General features: G+C 47.2%; 1 pseudogene across 1 annotated transcript; it reads right to left on the bottom strand.

Annotated features, from left to right (window-relative positions):
• Positions 1–1,126: 1,126 nt before the first annotated feature.
• Positions 1,127–4,680, bottom strand: LOC311598417 (large ribosomal subunit protein uL1-like; annotated as a pseudogene). Its single transcript has 2 exons — positions 4,535–4,680; positions 1,127–1,626 (listed from the first exon to the last, which is right to left on the bottom strand). The product of its transcript is annotated as a large ribosomal subunit protein uL1-like (transcript).
• Positions 4,681–20,326: the final 15,646 nt, after the last annotated feature.

The following is a 20,326-nucleotide window of genomic DNA, read 5'->3' as shown; positions in this document are numbered from 1 at the left end:
GTAACAGCACTGCACAGTGGGGACCATGGAGCATGTAGCATAGAACAGGCCAGAGGAAGGCTGAATCTGTTGATTTAGAACTTCTGTGTACAAAGCCATTTTTTTTTTTTAGCATTTTGTGCCTGCAGTGGCCCTTAAATCTGGGAGACATACATGCCTTCTCTCTGTTTCCCACAGTAGGTCAGCAGGAAAGTCTCTCTGCTGTTCCAAGTCAACTTGGAAACCTTAATAATTTAACCTTATAACACTTGGCCATTCACACCCCTGGCCCAGTGTAGAAGGAGTGAGTTGGCTGCTACTTTCCTGTGACTGAGTACCCTGTGCTCCCCCTATCCTGGGCCTCCACTGAGTAAAATCTCTGCACAGTGTCATCTGGAAGGCACAGGATGAGATAACTGGGCAGGAAAGACACATGGTAGCTCGTCCTAGGCCACGGTCCATTGAAATAGATGCTATTTTTTCCCCAGTATTTATTGCCAGAATTCAGTCACAGCTCTATAAAGGCAGGTGGGGAGTACAGTCTGTATATGTGCTAGGGCAAAGGACTCAAGTTTGGTAAGTATGTCCTGGTTTGAAAACATACCCAAAGACAGAGGAAAAGAAAAAGAAGGAAAGAAGGAAATGGAAGAAGTGGGGAGGAAAGAGGGAAGGTAGTAGGAAAGAATGGGAGAAGGGCAGAAAAAAGAGAAGGGAAGAGAGGAAGGGAAACTAGGAAAGGGAAGGGTTGAGAAAGGAAGAGGAAAGTTAAGAAGAGAAGGGCAGAGAAGGGAGCATGGGGAAGGAGGCAAGGAGAGAGAAGGAAGGAAGGGGAGGAAGGAAGGGGAGGAGAAGGAAAAGAAAAGGAGGGGAAGGAAGGGGATGGAAAGACAAGCAACTGCTGATGCTTCCTGGAAATAGAGACATAGACCCTGACAGGCAGTAGAAACCCAGAACTAGTGTCACCTGATTATTGGCTGACTTTGTGTCACCAGTATCTACCTCCTCCTCCTCCTTAGACTTTTGCTGTGCTCAGATCACTCGTGGGACTTTTCTTTTTATTTCTAATTTAAATATTTATTTATTTATTTATTTATTTATTTATTTATTTATTTGGTGAGATGGTGGTGCTAAGGTTTATTGGGGCATCCTAGTACAGATGGTGGGGCTTGCCCATAGTGCTCTTAATGTCCATAGCCTGGACGTTTCGCCAGTTCCTCTTGAGCAAGGACACCAAGAAATTGACAGCCAGGTGGATGTTATAGAACAGCTCATCAATAGTCATCTTTACATGGTCAACAGCAACAGCCAGACACAGCACCTTCTTCATCTGGAACTTGATCGTCGACTTTTACCTCATCAACTTTGATCACCATGTTTCCATTGTGTGTCAGCAGGGAAAGGAACTTGCCAGCCTTGGTTAGGCCTGGGCCCAGGATATGTAGGATCTGCTTGACCAGAGACTCTGAGGCCAAAAAAGCATCATACTTCTTGGCCAGTTTTTTTTTTTTTACAAACTTCTTGTTCTTATGAAGTTTCTTTAGTGCCTTGATGTCAATGTAGGGGTATCCATGGTCTTGGTCTCATCACAGTGCTTCTGGTCCCCCCAGGATGCTCACCGAGACCTTGGGGTGAGGAGTGGACTTAAGCCTATATTTTTATTTATTTAATCACTTTACAGCCTGATCTCAGCCACCTCCCTCCCCTCCTCCCAGTCCTACTCTCACACACCCCTTCCCCATTCTTACCTCTCCTTCTCAGAGAAGAGGACTGCCTCCCGCGAGGTGTACAAACCCACCCTGGCACCTCAAGTCTCAGTAGGCCCAATGGCATCCTCTCCAACTGGGGTTGGACAGGCAGCCCAGCTAAGGGAAAGGGATCCAGAGGCAGGCAACAGATCAGAGAAGGCCCCTACTCCCATTGTTAAGGGACCTATCTGTTGACGAAGCTGCACATCTGTACATATGTGTAGGGAGTCTAAGTCTAGCCATGCTTGGTCCTTGGTTGGTGGTTCAGTCTCTGTGTGCCCCCACAGGGCCAAATTCCAACAGAGTAAAGTAGCCATGGGGAGCTTTCTATGGCAGCCACTGTATATTCTCAGCTCCATCTGAAGTCAGGCTTAGAGGCTGACTGTCTGCTCCAAGTGTCTGGCTCAAGAGTCAGACTGAGCTCCACTTGAACCAGAATCCTTTGCTGATGATTCTCTGGTGACCTTGAATAGACAGCAGACAGACAGTAGACAGACAGTCTTCCTTCCTCTTCTGAGATTTGACTTCTTGTTTTCTGATCTCTAATTCAGAAACAACCTCTCTCTCTCTCTCTCTCTCTCTCTCTCTCTCTCTCTCTCTCTCTCTCTCTCTCTCTCTCTCTCTCTCTCCCTCTCTCCCCTGTCCCTCCCTCCCCACCCTTGGAAGTTACGTAAAGCACCAGCCCTGAGCAAAGCCGAGGCTCAGTAGTTGCCAGCTGTTGCTTTCCCCTACCTGAGCCTCTCTTTAATTGGCTCTGTTGTCTGGGAGCAAGCTTCTCTGGCTGATGGAGCCCACAGCCTCATCTGCCCCTCTGCTTCCATTTCTCTGATAGCTGCTCCACACGGGCTCTGTGAACCTGCCTGCCCCATGTGTATCTGAATGCCTTTATGCAGTGGTCTCTTTAACCCTAATGGGGTCTCTGTGTCCAACTGTATATTAAGCCAAGTGAGGATCCCCTTAAGGGGAACCTACTGGAAGGCCGTACTCTTGCCCATGGTCATATCACTCAGAAAGTCTCTTTGAATTGTCAAATGTCTCATGGTGATAAAATTTCGCCAAGGTGGGAAGCATTATCCTTACCTCTTCTCTGTTTTGTCTCTAGTAGACTCCTACATATCCTTCAGTGCCCACTGGCATGCTAGTCCCCACTGGAAAGCCTTCCCACCTTCTCCAGCGAGAGTCAATCATTGCTTTCTGGCTTTGCTTTTACGGCACTTTGTGCTTTTGTGTGGCACTTCCTCCCCAAATCACCACTTTCAGTGCACAGGCTTGCTGATGTCCTAGGCTCTCTCCAGCCTCCAAGTCAATGTCTAGTGTGCAGTAGGTTATAACTCTTTTAGAAAGATAAATTAGTGGCTAGGGAGATGACCAGTTGTTAAAACTCCTACCTCACAAGCACATGGACTTGAGTTCAGTCTCCAGCACCCATGTACAAAGCTATGCATGGTAGCACAGGCTTATTCTAGTGCTGAGGTGGAGACCGGAAAATCCCTGAAACTCACTGGCAGGCTCGTCTAGTCAAACTGGTGAGCTCTGGGTCTTTCAGAAATAAGTGAATGGTGCCTGAGGAACAATGGGGGAGGTTCACCTCCACCTGTTCTTGCTTGTGCATGTGCACTCTCACAGGCAGAGAGAGAGAGAGAGAGAGAGAGAGAGAGAGAGAGAGAGAGAGAGAGAGAATGTTAAATGACTGGACCAATGCCTGTGAAGTGAATATGTGCCTTCCTCAAAGATGGATCATGGAGTAAGACTGATCTGATTGCTGCATCACCAACTGAAAATAAAGCAAGGACAGCTGAGTTTACCAGCCCGTGGCATGGATGGGGGAAGGTTCAGCCACATATTTGGCTTCAAAGGGGCACCCAGATCAACTAGTATGCTAGAGCATGAGAATAAGTGGAAGCCACAGAGATCTGGAAGAAAAATCCCGGAAGCCTTCAAGGACTTTGGATGAAAGTCCTCAAGCATGTCTGATGGAGACACTACAGAGCAGCTGCTGGACATGGTCACAGGAACCACCTGACACATGGTCATTGCAGGTATTCAGGAAGAGGGTCCAATCTGGCTTTTGGCTGTATGTTGCCATAGCAACCCTCTCCCTCCCTGGTTCCTGCCTGTCCTTGTTGGGCTTGCTGCTTCTCTACATGCACTGTGATCCCACCGCAGGGCCTTTGCATGGCCAACATGACCCTTCATTCCACTTAGACTCTTGCTCAAATAAGAACCTCTGTCTTCTGGATCTGGAATCAAACCCACTGCTTATTTCTGCCAGTTACTCAGCTCCACTTTTATTTATAGCATTAAGTATCTGTAGGCTTATCTAACTCCTTATCTCACTCAAGTCCTACGAGGAAGGAGATCTTTGTTTCGCTCTTAATCACTGCTATATCTTGGTGCCAAATGTAATACACACAGTCAGTGCTCAACACGTGTTTACTGAGTGAATAAGTGGGTAAGCAGATGGAGCGTGTTGTGAACAGGCCTGGAAATGTGGAGGGGAGAGAGGCAGAACAGTGAGTGTGGGCCTCTTCAATATAGAAAGGCTCTAGGCTCTCAAGGTATACGGTAGACCAGGACTCCTGCCTCAAATGATGGCAGGCAGAAGGGAAGGCAGATGCATTTACATTTTGTCCTGCCACTTCTGGGATAGTTGTGTTCGGAAGGATCCTTGTAAACCAACAAATGCCATGGAAACACTTATTAATACCAGGGCTGGGGCTCCAGTGGAGCCTGCGGCATGCTCTGCTCTGAGTAGCGAGCAGCCAGCAGTTCTGATGCTCGTCCAAAGCACTTGGTTTCTTGGACAATACTCAGTACGCAGCGATTCAGTGCCTTCTGTCAGAGCATCTCGCAGCATGTAAGCAGCCGTCACCCGACTGGCATCCTTGGGAGGAGGTGGCACTGAGCAGCAGGTGCTTGGTTGCTTTGCTTCTGACTCATTAGTCCTTGGAAGCATGTGGCCTTTTCAGCTCCACAGTAGTTCTTTTGCTTTGGTGTGTTTACGGTGCCCATATTCTCTTCACAACCATGAATGTTGGGAGGGGTGCTTCTTTCTGACTCCCCACATCATAACTCTTCGCTCACCCAGCCATTGTGGAGGCTCACAGCTCCATTAGGATGCTGAAGGAGATGCTGGAATACAGGCAGCCTTTGTGTTGCCAAGAGGACCAGCTACAGCTACCACCTCCCTTCCCTTGGATGCAGCTGTTTAGGGAAGAGCAGAAGGGATGCTTTGGGTACTCCTCTGCTCTTGTGCTCTGCTTTTTGGGATCTTCCATTTCTCCATTTTGGCAGGCAGGCTGTGTTCTCAAAGTGACGTGGCAGGAGAGCTGCAGGGAGGAGGCAGAAGAGCCTGGATGTGCCCATGGGATGCCAGCAAATAGGATCCATTCAGGACAGTGGTGAGTCACACAGGTCTCTCACATTTTCCTCTAGGGAAAGTAGCAGGATTGATTCACACAGACTCTGGATCAGCAGAAATCTTCGGGTACCCAAGGCAGTCCCTGAGGAGGCGGGCTTCTTCTATGGCAAGCACAGTGTTTTTGTGGTGTGATGGTCCAGGATCCAGGGAAATGTTTCCATTCACAAAAGCATTGTAGCTTCTTAGAATGGGGTTCTAATTCCTTTTTTGATTGTTATAATAATAAAAAAAAATGCCAAGGGTTAGATAGCTGCTAAAGCAAAGTAGCTTAGTCTACAGGTCTGGAGTCAGGAGCACGATGCTGGTACTTGCTTAGGTGTGGTGAGGGTCTTCCGGCACCATCACAACAGGTAGGAGTGGGTAAAATGCAGGGGAACTTGGAGCCACATCCACTCCTTCACAGAGGCTAACTCAGATTTTGTGAGAACTCCGTTAATCAATTTGCAAAGGTTGCCCCATCCGCCTACTTGTCTTTCACTAGTCCTCATCTCTTAAGGATTCCAGTACTTCTCAAAAGTACCATACTAGGGATCAAATTTCTAACGATTGCTCCTTTCAGGCTGGAACTTAAGCCTGAGCCACTCTATAACAATGGGTCCATCTTCCCCAGCCACGTCCAACCTGAGCAAGTGAAGAGGACTTCTCTAGCACTGGTGGTAGGGATGGGGAGCGGCATGACCGTATTGCTCAGTAACAGCTCGCAGGCTCTGAAGCTTTGGCCCAAGACTAGGTCCCATCACTGCTAGAGCCCCCAGCCATGGAGCATCTCTGTGCCTACTGAGGACCCAGCCCAGATTGGAGGAAGTGAGGGTGAGCTAGTAGACAGGGTGGTCTGTGTAAGGAAGCAGCATGGATTGAAGTAAGTGGGCAGCTTCTTCAGATCAGGCCCATGGGCATGCTTGCTGGGCAGCACAGGCTGAGATGTGGACACTGACGCAATCTGGATCCTCACTTATCTTTAAACTGGAGAGGCCAGAGAAACATGGAAGGAGAATGGATGGCTTAATATGTTAAGAAGACTCCAAGAAAGGTATGGAGGGACTCCTGGGCAGGCGAGCTATCCGACTTGTACAGTGGGCCTCGATGTTCTGCACCCGGCCCCATCTTCTTTGATCTCTGGCTGGCCCCTTTCAGCCTGCACACAATCCGTGGCCCTGCCCTCCTCAGCCCCCGTCTACCTGCTCCGAACCTCACTCCTGCTATGCCTTTTGATGACTTCTCCTTAGTTGCCACGAAGAAGTGCTCGTATCAGCAAACAGATGGCGGGCTGAGGCATGTAGCATAAAATATATTTATCAAGGCAAACAGCTGTAGCCCATTTCATTCTGCAGATTTCTATTAAAAGTTCTCCAGAGCTCCGAGGCACTCCGAGACAGCAACCTGAGTGCAGACCAGGAGGCATAGCTTTGTGTGGCTCTTCTCGCCTTTTCTTTCTTCCCAGGCCAAAGAGAAAGCAGCTGTCTTCAGTATTCTTCTGGGCTGCCTCTGCCTAAAACACCACAGTCGCCCTGGCAGCCTGGTTTTTCCCATGCGCTCATATGTTTCAGGGGCTGCAATGAGCAATGGTGCTATGAGCAGAGACACTGTTGGGTGCTGGGCAGGGCTTTGAGTGTCAAGAGGTCCACTTGGAGAAGACTCTGAGGTGTCCCAGTCCCTATATCGCTTCACCCTCTCTTTCTCATGTTTTGGGGGTTGCTGAGCCGAGTGTCAGACTACTGTGTGGACTCTGCTATGCACTTGCTTTGGACTTGGAAGGGGGGGATCCACCTCATCGATCTGATCCGTTTACTCTTGGAAAAGGTCTTGTTGGATTTAAAAAGCAAGCTCAAATCCCTTTGGGGGCTGGGAAGGTAACACAGATGTAAAATGGTCAGGTGTAGACCAGAGCAAGGCACCTAGTGTACGTCTTCTCTGTAGGCAGTATGCTTAGTCTCAGTATAGAGACTTGTAAAGATTGTGGGGTCATTTGGGAACTTTTAGTTTGAGGCCTCGGGCATGAAATGTCTGCTAACATTGCTCCTAGCTCTAATTTCTACAGTAACCATGAAGGAGTTCACAGGGTGAGGCAGAAATGCATGGAAGTCAGTGTCTACCATGAAGAGGCCAATTGGAAATAGTTAGCTTCTGTACTCTGGAAATGTAAAGAAAAAGAGCTGGAGGCCTTCAATGTGGTCTGTGTTACAGTCTGCACTTCTTATCACCATGGGAAGGCCTGTGGTCTGCTGAGAAACTTTTGAGGTACCAAGCTAAGTGTACCCTTCATACCTTTCTTTCTTTTTTTTTTTTAATCTCAGTTTCCCCTTCCACAAATGGCAACACAAATAATACTGAGCCCAGAGAGTTGTTATGAGGATTAATTTAATGGTTCTGAATAATTAATCCTGAGTCAAATAGAGTAAGCATTCAATAAATGCTAATTGCTATTTATTGAGGTGACCTTCCAGCTTTGGTATATTGGCACAAAGCAGGAGAAGCGTGTTATAATGGAGGGGGTTGTGGTGCCTAATGTTTACAAGTCGCTGGCAAGTGTCACAAGGCCGATCTCCTCCACTGAGCACATTGTCACATGGCTTTCGCTTGCAGCCAAGATGGCATGCTGAAAATTCCTCACATAGATGATACTCTTTTACACACATCATCTAATTGGATTCCTCAGAGGGAAAGAGGCAAGCAATGTCTTCCTTAGTTCACAAAGGCAGAAGGATGACTTCGAGGAGGTTATATAATTCGTTCAAAGTCACCCAGCTGGCAAGTGCTCATGTCAAAGATATTCAATTCCCTTGACAGTGCTCTTTCTGCTTGATGGGGTTGCTTTTTCTCGAGGGAAACGGTTGCTTATGATTGTAGGTAATTAACACTCTCCAGTCAGGATAACTGTTGAGTTTTGGGGGCTTCCTAAATTTACTCAAACCATAACTTCAGGTGTTTGCTTTAACGCTGACATCTGTGATAGAATCCAAACCTCCTAAGTCAGGATTTCCAGAAGAAAGACCCAGTAGTTTGTATATTGCTGAAGAATTCTGGATGGTTCTGTTGATGAGGACTAGCTGGGGAATTCTGGGCCAGAGAGTCCTCCCCGGAGATTCCCAGCTTTGCACTCAGATCTTGTATTCCCTGTGTTAGAGACACCTAGTAAGCCTTCAGGAGAAGGCTGGGGCAAACAGGGGCGGCTAGTTCATGGCACCGAAAATTGGGCAAGGGGTACATATTTACAAAAAAGGTACCTTGTCCAGTCTTGCATGGTAGGTAAACAATGTCTTCTGGGAAAATAAAAGGCAGCCAGGGATGAGCACTGTGGGTCATTTAGCAGTCTCAAACCACTGATGTTGCTTGTTCAACTGCCCTACTTCCAAAATGAAGCTGCCAATGCCAGGTGAGGATGTTGCTTCTCAGTGTCTGTTAGAACCTGTTCAGGCCAAAAGTGAAATTAGCCTTATGCTAAGATTGGTCAATGAAATTCTTTGGGACCATCCAAAGAAGACAGGGTAAAATGCTAAACACTTGATGTACAGGGCTTGTGGCCAGCCTCAGGAAGCCTTCACTTCAGCAGGGGAGATGACAGTGGGCTACAAGTCTGGGGAATTGCAATTCAGGACAATAACAAGCCCATAATCATAGCCCTGCAGGCTGCGTTTGGCTCCTCTTCAGTCAGTCTTATTGACACTTCTCATGGGACTCTCTGCACTCACTCTGACCTGCCCCAGTGCTTTCGTCTTCTGCTCTTTGGTTCATGCTGTGTGGCTTGGCTAGCAAGCCGCTCTTCAACCTTGAACGGTGCCACAGAGTTAAGTTCAAATTGAGTCCTCCCTAGTAAAACTAGACCCACTCCTTTTCGGAAAGGCAGACAGGCCCACCCTCTGAAACTTGTATTATTTCTTTGATCCCGTGTTGTGACTCCCAGTGTTGTTTGTTCTTTCCCCATTACCTTACTGGGATCTAAGTGTCTCGAAGCCAGGACCTATACATTTCAGCACAGAACCCTTCAGCAGGATATAGCAAGCAACCATACAGTGTACCAGCAACGTGTTGTGGAATACACAGGTTTTGAGGCCAAGGCTTTGATCCTTGAAGTGACTTGTCTTAGCCGGACACTTGAGGTCGGACAACAGCAAACTTAACAGGAAGTGGTGTGTTTTTGCTAGCCTCTAGTCTATGCAGATTGGAGTTTGAAAATATTGCTAGGAGCTCGTCCGTCCTCATCTCTTAGGTCTGCTTTCTCACCAACTTGACTCCATTCTTAGATAGGTTGCCTTTTGCAATAGAGGATAGAAGTGGTGCTCAGCATCTCTGGGCATCTGCCTCACCTGCTCAGACATTGCAGAGGAAAGGAAACTCCCTTTCCTAGAAACACTGACACAAATTTAAGGCCGACCCTTTGTCATGTATCTGATTGGCTACTCCTGTGTGGGAAGGTCATGAGCCCCTACTTGAAGCCGGGAGAGGGAACAGGTGTCGACTCTCACTCTGAAGAGAAGGCGGTGGATGCTAAGCAGGCGCAAACAGCAGATGCCCAAGCCGGGGTTGTTTAACTTTTCCTGGGAAAATACTCCACCACCAAGTTATGTTCTTTAACACTGATTTCATTTCTGATGCTAAACAGGCATTGTACAAAAAAAAAAAAAAGCATGCATTAATCATAAGATAAGTCATTCCCAAAGCTTGTGAAGAGCTCAGGGCAGCTTGTCTATGGAATACACACCTCAACTCACAATCCATGCAAAACTGTCCTGAAAAAGTCACCGAGGCATGTGCAAGGAGTTGAGGATGTTAATTGTACCAACATCTATATAAGAAGAACAGCAAGTTCTAAAATAACAAATGACTATCTCAAGTAAAGTATGGCTCAGCTACCTTGTAGTACAGTCATTAAAAAAAAAATGATGTTCTTGCAAAGTACTTGATATAGAAAAAGGCTCAGAGAGTAATGATATAATGTTAAGCAAAAATGCCAAGATGTAAAGAATTTATATGTTGCAATCCAAATTTGTGTGAATATACATAGTTTTAGTAAAGGCTGGGAAGAAACACTCAGAAATGTTAAAAGTTCTAGGAGTGGTAAAATTACCAGTGAATTTTCCCTCCCTTTATATTTTTCTGTTTCCCAAATATTTTCCCCCAGCACATTTTGTAGTTTTTATATGTGTGTTTCTGCATCTGGGCAACTAGAAACACATTGCATTGAATTTATGGCAATTGCAAGTAGGGTGGCCTGTCTTCTTCACGGCTGGGCCCAGAACAGACTCGGAAAGAAACTTCATGACTTGCCTGTCAAGGCTAGGCAAGTGGGCACCTCAGCTTCTATTTCTCATAGCATGGGACTCTGTGACTTCTGTGTAGAAAGGGGGCTTCTTGTCTGCTCAACCTTCAGGGCAGGTAGATAAGGAGAGAGAGAGAGAGAGAGGGAGAGGAGGAGGAGGAGGAGGAGGAGGAGGAGGAGGAGGAGGAGGAGGAGGAGAGAGAGAGAGAGAGAGAGAGAGAGAGAGAGAGAGAGAGAGAGAGAGAGAGAGAGAGAGAATCATTTCTCCTCAGAGGACTGCAATAAAGGAGCATATGTATCAACTAAAAAAATTCCTTGGCAACAAAAGCTTTTTAATTGAACACAGTCTCTTCAGCCAACTTATGTAAATTCTATCCCAATTTTGGGCATCTATTTTGAGCACAGAGAAAAGCGGTATGAATCTTGCCCTAAAATTGTGCTCAACAGAAGGGGTGACGCCATATGGATGCCATGCTATGGGAGCCTGTCACCTGCTAACCGCTATGAGAAATTACAGGTTCTAATCACTTTCCTGCTGGCTAAGGAGCGCTGGTGGGTGGGAACACTTAGGGCATCAAAGTAAGATGTGACAGGTGAATATTCTCCTGTGGCCTTGTGGCCACAGGTGTGACAGGACTCACAGGGTGAGAGAGGAAGGGAACAGTCGGCTATGGGTGGAAGAAGTGCAGGCTCTTTTCACCAAAGAAGAGGGGGCAGAGTCTCTTCTTAGGCAGCAATTGCCCCAGCTAGGAGGCAGTAGGACCCTTTGGTGAGTGGATTGACCTAGGTGATTGATACCTCACCGAAATGCTGGGATGTCGGAGAGTGGTTGAAATGCTGGGATGTCGGAGAGTGGTTGAAATGCTGGGATGTCGGAGAGTGGTTGTCAGTGGAGAGCATGGGGCCAGAGATACAGGGTTCCACAAGGCCTGCTGTTGACCTTCCTCTATTTGAGGAACACTAAACACCACTAATAGTTCCTTCTGAATTTCAGGAGAAGGATGTGTTTTGTCACATGGCTACTAACTCCTGTCATGAGATCTTCAAACCAGATAGCAAATTATGACTGGAAGGGAGCACAGGCGGCTAGATTTCACACTCTAGATAGCTTCCCATAAATCTGGAGACCTTTTTCTAGAAAGGGTTTTTTACTGTGGATAAAATGGTTGTTAAGTACAATCCAGCAAAAGATGTGGACGCATTTCTTATTTACCTTCCCTGCATACCGGGAACCCACTCACTCCAGGTTACAGGCCAAAATCATAGGTCAATTCAATGTTGGGGTTTGGCCTTGCCCTTTCTTTAGTCCTAGTGTAGAGCTAAAAGCTTTGTTGGCTTGAGTGCACAGACTCAGCATGGAGCGAGTTCTGGGAGGCATGCAGACTGAGCCTGTGTTGAAAGCACTAACCCAGAGAGAGCCGAGCCCGTGTTCCCAGAGTCTGGCAGTGTACAGGGCACAAAACTGAGATGAGAGATCTGATTAAGTCAGTGTTTCCACCATTTCCATTGGTTCCGTGCACAGTTCTTTGCCGAAACAGAGCACAGGAGGCCAGTGTGACTGGCTGCAGATAGCTGTGGGTCCAGGCATTCAACAACAGTCCAGGAAGCCAGGGTGCTTGACGCAAAGCGAGTGATGTCCCGAAGCTCACTGACATACCTGGGTGTCCTTTGCCTGGCTAAAGGGCATTTAGGTTTTATTGGAAAGATTTGCTATCTAAATAGCCTGCTTGGTCTAAGACACATTATCTTTTCTCTCTCCTCTTCTTCCCTTCCTCCTAGCATCCCTCCCTCTCTCTGTCTCCACCTCTCCTTCCTCCTCTTTCTGGATCCCTCCTTCCCTCCTTTCTTAATTCTTTCCTTCAATTACCACATGCATTTATTGACCACTTAGTGTTCTCTATGTACCATGAGAGTGACTTGGAACAAAGGAAAAATGTGGGTAAGACACCCCTGACTTGAAGGAATTTACAGTCTAAGGCAAGAAGCAAGCATGTCAATAGTCACACTAGATTCAGATGTTTTTGCGGACACAGGTATTGTGACAATCCATAAGGAGCTTCTACATCAGACTACCAAGGCCTAGAAATAGTCAGTGGGATTAGGACCCCTTCCCTGGAGGGATGTGATGTTTTATGTATGAGTATGTATGAGTGTGTGTGTGTGTGTGTGTGTGTGTGTGTGTGTGTGTGTGTGTATGTAAGAGGCAGGCAGAGACAGACATTCATGCAGTCTAGGGAAAGTACTAATTCACTTAATGCAACCTTGGGACAGGTGTAACTTACTTAAGCAGTCATCTGTGACATTTTGTGTTTTCAGTGTTGTTTAAATGAAAAACTGAGAAATGGATGTGGAACACTTTCCACAGTTCCTGCCTCACAGATATGACCAAAATAGTGCTTATTGGTAGTTATACTATTTTTTTCTATTTATTAGTCTTTAAAATGATGTTTTTGTTTTTAATTATGTGTGTCTGTATGTGTGCTTGTGAATGCAAGTGCAAAGGGCATCAGATTCCACTGGCCCTGTTGTGAGCCCTGAGACATGGGTGCTAGGAACTGAACTTGGGTCCACTACAAGAGCAGTATGCACTCTTAATGGAGGAGCTATGTCTACAACCTACAACACTGTTTTTAGAACCCCTACCGCTATCATCACCTGACCCCTATCACCACCACCACCACCACCACCACCACCACCACCACCAGATTGTTCCTGTGTAGACCAAACTGGCCTGCAGCTTTCAACCATCCAGCCTCTTTCCTCCAAGGCTAGGATTACAGGTGTATACTACCTGTACACTACCTGGTTTGCTATTGTATCTTATACACAGTTCAATTCAATGAACACTTAAGGTTAAATAGACACATTGTATTGGGCCATAAGGAAGTAATTCTCTTGTTTGCTTGTTTGAGACAGGGTCTCACTATGTAGCTTCGGCTGGCATGGGATCATTGGGTAGCCGAGGCTAGCCTGGAACCGATAGAGATCTAATTGTTTCTGCCTCCTGAGTGCTGGGATTAAAGATGTGTGTCACCACACTGCAGCAAGAAATATATTCTTGAGTATAGAAAAATATGTACAAGAGTAGAAATATGAAAACTGGAAAAAATAGTGGAGAATAAGGACTGCTGAGGAGAGTTAGAATAGCAGTGAAAAGGGTTTTAAAGGATGAATAGGAGTTTATAATAGGACAAGGAGCAAAAGGAAAGGGGGTAGCAGGTGAAGGAGCTGATCAACCTGAAGTAACCAGGGAATTGCCAGAGAACAGATGAGAAGATGGAGTGGCAATTGCCGAGGATGAAAAGGTTGTCAGCAATGGAATAACATTTTAAACAAATTACCCACAGTGAGGAGCCACCGGCTGCATATTTCTATTATCAGACTCATCCAACTGTATTGTAAGCTATCTACATTTGTCTCCCTGCAGGATCACCAGCTCTTTGGATGAAGAGATGTTTCCTATTATTCTTTTTACCCCTGGTGCCCGGCAAACACTATGTACTCAGTATCTGCCAACTGATGAGCGATCAGGACCCTTTCCCTGGAGGAGCGTGGACTTTGCTGAGGCTGTGCCGCACCTTCCACTCTGAAGGGTTTTCCTCGAGGATGGGGAGTGAGTGTCCTTGAATCTGATGAAAAGGAGACCGAGGTACAGCACTGGCCTCAGAGGGAGACTCATCCTCGTTGTCCACTTGGCAACAAGGTCTTTCGGGCACCAATCTGGGGACGCTGAGGGCCCTGATGGGGTCATGGTCTTGGTGTAGCTTTATCCCAGACAAGGATAGCTTTGCCGATAGGCTGGGGTCCCAGTGTCCTTGGACTGAAATGGCTGTGTGACCAAAGGGCCCTGGCTAGAAATAGCTTCTCAGGAGTCATATGGGGTTGAAGTAAAGGGAGACAGATGCTCGGTCTTGGGGGCCAGCGTTGACACCGAGGATCTTGGGCGCTGGAGGGAGGACCGGCCGCTCTCACCTTGCAGGCAGAAGTGGCCACTGAATTTCTGGCCTCTGCTCTTTGAAAAAATGGGGATTTGAGCGACTACTGTCCACGTGCACACCCCCTCAGGGCAGATTTTTATGCCGTGGAGAAGGTCCCCAGACACTGGAGAATTTTGCCCAAGGAGATGAAGTGTCTCAAGGGCAAAGAGAAAGCATTTGGGTTGCGGGTGACCTGGTTGTTCCAGGCATTTGGTGGGTGCCCCACGCATGCTCATTAGACTGAAGGAATGAAAACAGCTGAACCGTGAGCACAGCTTACTAGGTGTCAGATACTGTTTGTGGATCCATTCACTCTTTACAGAAAGCGCTTGAGTTTGTGCTGAAGTTCGTGGATGGCAAGGGTGATGGAGAGGAAGGCCACTTAGCATCGCTGGAACCCAGGCAGTTCATGGATGGCAGGGATGATGGAGAGGAAGGCCGCTTAGCATCGCTGGGACCCAAGCAGTTCATGGATGGCAAGGGTGATGGAGAGGAAAGCCACTTAGCATCGCTGGAACCCAGGCAGTTCATGGATGGCAGGGATGATGGAGAGGAAGGCCACTTAGCATCTCTGGAACCCAGATTGTTGTTGCTGCAGTTGTTTGTTTTTTGAGACAGGGTCTCTCTTTTGTAGTCCTGGCTTTCCTGGATTAGCTTTGTAGACCAGGCTGGCCTCGGATTCACAGAGATCCACCTACTTCTGCTTCTTTTAGTGCTGGATGTGTACCACCACACCCAGGAACCCGAGCTGTTATGTGCAGGCCCCTGGGGCTTTCTCCTGGGTTCCTACTGGATAGCCTGCAGGGGAGATAGCATGTGAGGGTTGATTCTTGCTGTGCACTAAGCAGGGAGGGTTATCTATCAGTCTGCTCAGGAGTTTATGGCACTTGTGCACACAGCTGCTGCCAAGTCAAGCAAGTCTCAGTTTCCCAGTAGCATGATCCATGGCAAACACTGCTTCTTTCCTTGAAAGCGAGGACCTTTCTGAGCTGAGCTTTGGGGCTGAGTGAATGCTGGAGCCTCAGAGGAAGGCAGGTCACCCTAGACAGTTAGTGCAAGCACAGCTGCTATCCCCACAGGAGAACTGTCTCTTAGTGGCGTCACTCTCTGGCAGTTAAAATCAGTTTCTTGCAGTAGCACTGATGGAGATGCTTGGTTTTCTGCCAGGCTTATTACCCCAGGAAAATTGCCATTGTAGGGCTGGTGGGCAGCGAGGCTGACATCTGTTCAGGTGGTTGAGAAACTGCAGGCTTTGGGTCTGAGACTGCCTCCCTCTTCCCAAGAGTGCAGCGGAACCTGAGGAGGCTTGAGCCACCTTTATTTGGCATGAGTGCTTTCTTTCTGCAGCTGACCTCAGCACTCTGACCTCACCTAGTGGGACTACAGCAGTGTACCCAGATCCCATTAAAGTGCAGACCAAGCAAGAAAGCTGCATGCTCCTGAAGAGCTGGCAACTCAGGACTGTGTTTGCTCTAGGGTGTGATGGTTGTTTGATTTCACGGTGGCACAGAGGTTTTAGAGATGGGTGGGCCAGCAAGATGGTTTATTCCAAAAGCTTTAAACTAAGGAAAAAGAACCAGAGAACTGGCTGGACAGCACCATATTACTGTGCAATAATAACTTCCTGTCTGTTGCTTTTTTTTAAATATAGCATTTTGTTTCCAAAACAAAAATTAATGTCTCTAGCATTTGGCTTTATTTGGGGAGCGCTGCTCTAGGTGCTGAGGGTGGAGAAAGGCAGAAGAACCCAGAGTTTGTGAGTTTTCTGTAAGGGAAGTCACTTTGCTTTGGGTTTTCTGTCTGAATAGAGACCAGGCCGAGAGTGGGGTCTTACCTCTCCAGAGCCCTTGATGACACTGAAGGTTAGAGGGTTGTAGGGGGTCAGCCATTTCCTTAGCAATGGGGTAACCCTGGACAAGTGACTTTGTTGCTGACCTTAGGCTCTTCCTTGTAAACTGTCAAATTCACTAGTTATAGCACATTCCTTGCGTTCCATCAACAAGGATCAGGGACATGGCATGAGACACTGAGCTGGGAGTTTCCCATGTACAGTCTTATTGTACGCTCACAGTCTTTAAATGAAATGACTGAGACAGGTTCTGGTTATAAGCTCCTTTTTACAGGAGAGGAGAGGCCATGGTTTGAAGAGCTTGCAGCTTAGAGCTGTATCTTGGGGAGGCTGCCTTCTGCTCTGGCCTTTTGGCTCCTGGGTTCTGTTTTGGCTACATATATCCGGCGAGAGACAGAAGTGTCAACAAAGGGTGTGATAGTGTGTGATTGGGCTCCTTAGGATTTGAGAAGGCTCACCTGTCTCAGGATGGAAAAGCAGAGAAGTGTTGTGGGAGGTGAGGAGTCTGTCACTGGTGTGATCTACAGTAGTGTCCCAGCGGCAGCATGCCTTATGTTAAATGGTACTCCAGACACGCAGATGTAAGATGTGTTTGAAAGACTAGGAGATGTGGATTAGGTCAGCACAGCTTGAGGACCTACAGATGGATGTGTGTGACTAAGTGGGCATGGGGTGAGGGGTACGAAGAAAAATAGCCCAGCGTCTGGCCTCAGAGTCTCACATAGTGGGGAGATTCTGGGTTCTGAAGCAATAGGGAGCTATGTATATTCTTAGTAGAGAGTGACATCATTAGATTTGAGTTTTAGAAAAATCACTGCCTGTCTCATAAGATTTCTGCAGGAAACAGGCTCAGCCGACTCACAAAACCGCTACAGATTGTAGCTAAGCACAAAGTCAAAATAGCACACACGACAGCTAATTAAAAGTGTCTCAAAAGTCCCTACTTGAATGTTTTTCTCTCTCTGTTACCTGAGACCCAGTCCCATTTCCTAGCCTCATCATAGGCTCAACGCCCAATCTGGGAGTCGTTTTTGGAACTATAGGCTGGACTGGGGGGCTGCTGCTCATATCCCCCAGCCCCTCACTTCTTGGTTTAGCAGTGCCTGATATTCCAGTGTGTAGACAGGGGCATCTTTTGTTTGGGCTCCCATTGATTTTGGGCTCGGGGGTTGGGGGGTGGGTGGGGTACTTCTCAGCTGGCCTACTTGCCGAAGGTGGATATGCATCTCTGCCTAATTGAATTCTCATCTTTTCGAAAGTGTATTTTTGTGCTGTTGCCTAGAGGCATTCAGGTAATGGGTGCATTTTTAATAAAGCCAATGGGTAAATAACTGTATTCTCTCCCTGGGAAATCCAGAGGGACGCCTATGCTATTGTACTTTGAAACTGGGATGCCGGAATGAAGACAGGAAAACTTCGTACACCCCGACTTTCAGGTTGACTCTAACGGTTATCATTTGGACAGAAGAAACACAGCTGTCACCAAACACAGGCACGAGTCACCTGTGGAGTACACAGCTCTGGGACTTCCCTAGTCCCAGACACCTGCGGGTTCACACACTGGCAGCTAACCCCCTCTAGTGTTGATTCAGATAAATATTTGCTACAACAGAGCAGGCCCATTGGGGGTGTGGGGGTGGTAAATCTCTGAGCGGGGGTTCTGTTCCCTGTTCATCTCCTGTAACTCAGACACAGGGCTGGTGGGGGAGACCAGAGATCTAGAATTTTTAAGTTCCAAGGTGACACCATCACAGCTTTGGTCATCTGCTCCAGGTGTTCAGCTATATTCAAGGTGTCTCTCTGTGTGTGGCCTCAGGCTGCCTGTCCCCACCCCTGTTCTTCCCTCTCTGTGAAGCTGTGATGTTTATTCTTGTCACCGCACTTGACTCTGCCATTCATTTTTCTAGATTCCTTCTACTTCTTTGCCAATTATTCGCATTCCAGGTCAATTTCCCTCTTCTCTTTGTCACACACGATAATAAGCTCGCTTGCCGTCAAATCCTCTAGTGTTTTAGGGCACCGATAACTTAAATTTGTGACATGCCAATTAGGCACGTATGCTTTCATTTAGCTTCGTGTGTGTGTGTGTGTGTGTGTGTGTGTGTGTGTGTGTTCAGAGGTCAGTGTCACATATCTTGCTCCATCACTCTCCTTACTGTTTTGGGACATTCTCTCACAGATTCAGGAAGCCCGAGGCAGTGCCTATCTCCACCTCCCCCGCACAGGGGTTTCAGGTAAGTGCTGCTGTGCCTGGCTTTTCACAGGCAGGTCAGCACTTTGGCCCTTCATCCTTACACTGGAAACACTTCACTCCCCGAGGCAGTTCCCCAACCTCTGCTTCCCACTCAGTCTCCTGGCCCGTATTTAACTTTGTAGGGCTACAGTAAGAGCTCTGTGGGTGGGAGGTTAACAGGAGTTCCAAACACAGGAGAGGTCTAACCTTGTCTATCACAGGAACTTATAGCTTGCAGCAACTCAAATTCCTAACCCTTGCTGCAGAAGAGTGGTTCTCAACCTGTGGGTCATGAATCCGACCCTTTCAATTAGGGATTGCCTAAAGCCATCAGAAAACACAGATGTTTGCATTACGATTCATAAAATGTTATGAAAAATTACAGTCATGAAGTAGCAACAAATAACTTTATGGGTAGGGTCACCACAACACGTATTTAACTGTATCAAAGAGCCAAAGCATTGGGAAGACTGGGAACCACTGTCATAGAGCAACCTTATGCCCAAGGGTTGCTTCTCTCTTTTGTTTGACCTCTTGCTGCCCTCTGTCACCTTCAGCTCAATATTCTCTCCCAACTTTCCAGAAATTTCTTACATACCAGGGCAACCAAACAAATGTAAGCTCTCTCTGCCTAGGTCTTAAACAGAAGAGGGCTTGCCGCTTTAGTGATAGCAAGGGCCTGCTTTCAGAGCTACTTCTTGTTCATTGTTTTTACACTAAATCCACACGCTTGTGTGAAACCAAAGGGAGTGAGGTCAGTCTTGGTCAGCCTTGACAAACAGCAAAGCTCTTCTTTGGGAGAAATTTGCAAGGCCTGGCACCTCATCAAATAGCTTGGATACATTTTATAAGTGTGGTAGGTGAGGCAGTCTGCTGTCTGGATTCTAGAAGCCAAGAGATCAAGCATTCCCATCAGGACGAGCTCTCCATTCCTTTCTGGATCCTACACATTTACCCCTCATGCTTTGCTAAGGGACTAGGTTAGTTCAAAGGGACAGAAAAGTGCTTTGGGACTGGGTTTATAGCTTGGTGCGGGACACTGCACTCAGGGCTGAGAGCTCTACCCTTAGTTCTGGAAAAAAAAAAAAAAAAGAAGCCTAAAGTATTTTGAAATAGAAGGTGAGGATTTTAGAATCAGTTTCAGATGAGCCCTGTTGGAACCTTTCCAGATTTCCCCCCTAAATCCTTTGGAAACGCTGTGGGCCATGGCCATAGAAGCAAATGCATGTTTTTTTTGGAGCTCTTGTCCAAAATATGCCTTTCCCCCTCTCATTGGGCCAATGCCCTCTCTGCCACTTCAGCACCAATTCCTTGCCCAGACATGAGAGTGTCCTTCTGGGTCCCCTCCTCTACCTCCTCATCAGAACAGAAGTTTTGCAGGGTCCCTTTGCCTACAGAACTTCCTCTGTTGAATCCCAAAGAAAGTGCCTGGGCGGATGGAAAGTGATTTATAATCCAGAATGCGGTTTCTTTCACTGTTGGTTCCGGTTTCCTGCCTCAGGAATCGCTTTGCATATTAGCACTACATTGATGACATTCAAAACAGGTGCAACTGCCTATAGAACAGCTGCCTCGGCCCACTGAAAGCGGCAAGCCGAGACCCCGGGTGCGCGAACCCTCCTTCTTTCTGATAAGCTTCAGAGCAAGTAAAATCATCATTAAAGGAAAATTGACTTGTAAGGACGTGCGAGATTCTAGTCAGTGCATCTAACCACAAAGAAAAGGGGGGGGGGGCGGCAGTGACCAAGGGAGTCTTTAAAAAATGCATTCAGCAGAACGTCAGCAAAGAAACTGCCATCTCTAGAGAGTGGCATGGCACAGCTTTCAGATACCAAGAAGGCAGATGCTACTCTCTTGTGTGAGGG

Source organism: Acomys minous (assembly GCF_964271855.1).
Source record: "Acomys minous genome assembly, chromosome: 5".
NCBI classification, from domain to species: Eukaryota; Metazoa; Chordata; class Mammalia; order Rodentia; family Muridae; genus Acomys; species Acomys minous.
The sequence above is the reverse complement of the archived record's forward strand: the minus strand, read 5'-3'. Positions and strand labels throughout refer to the sequence as shown.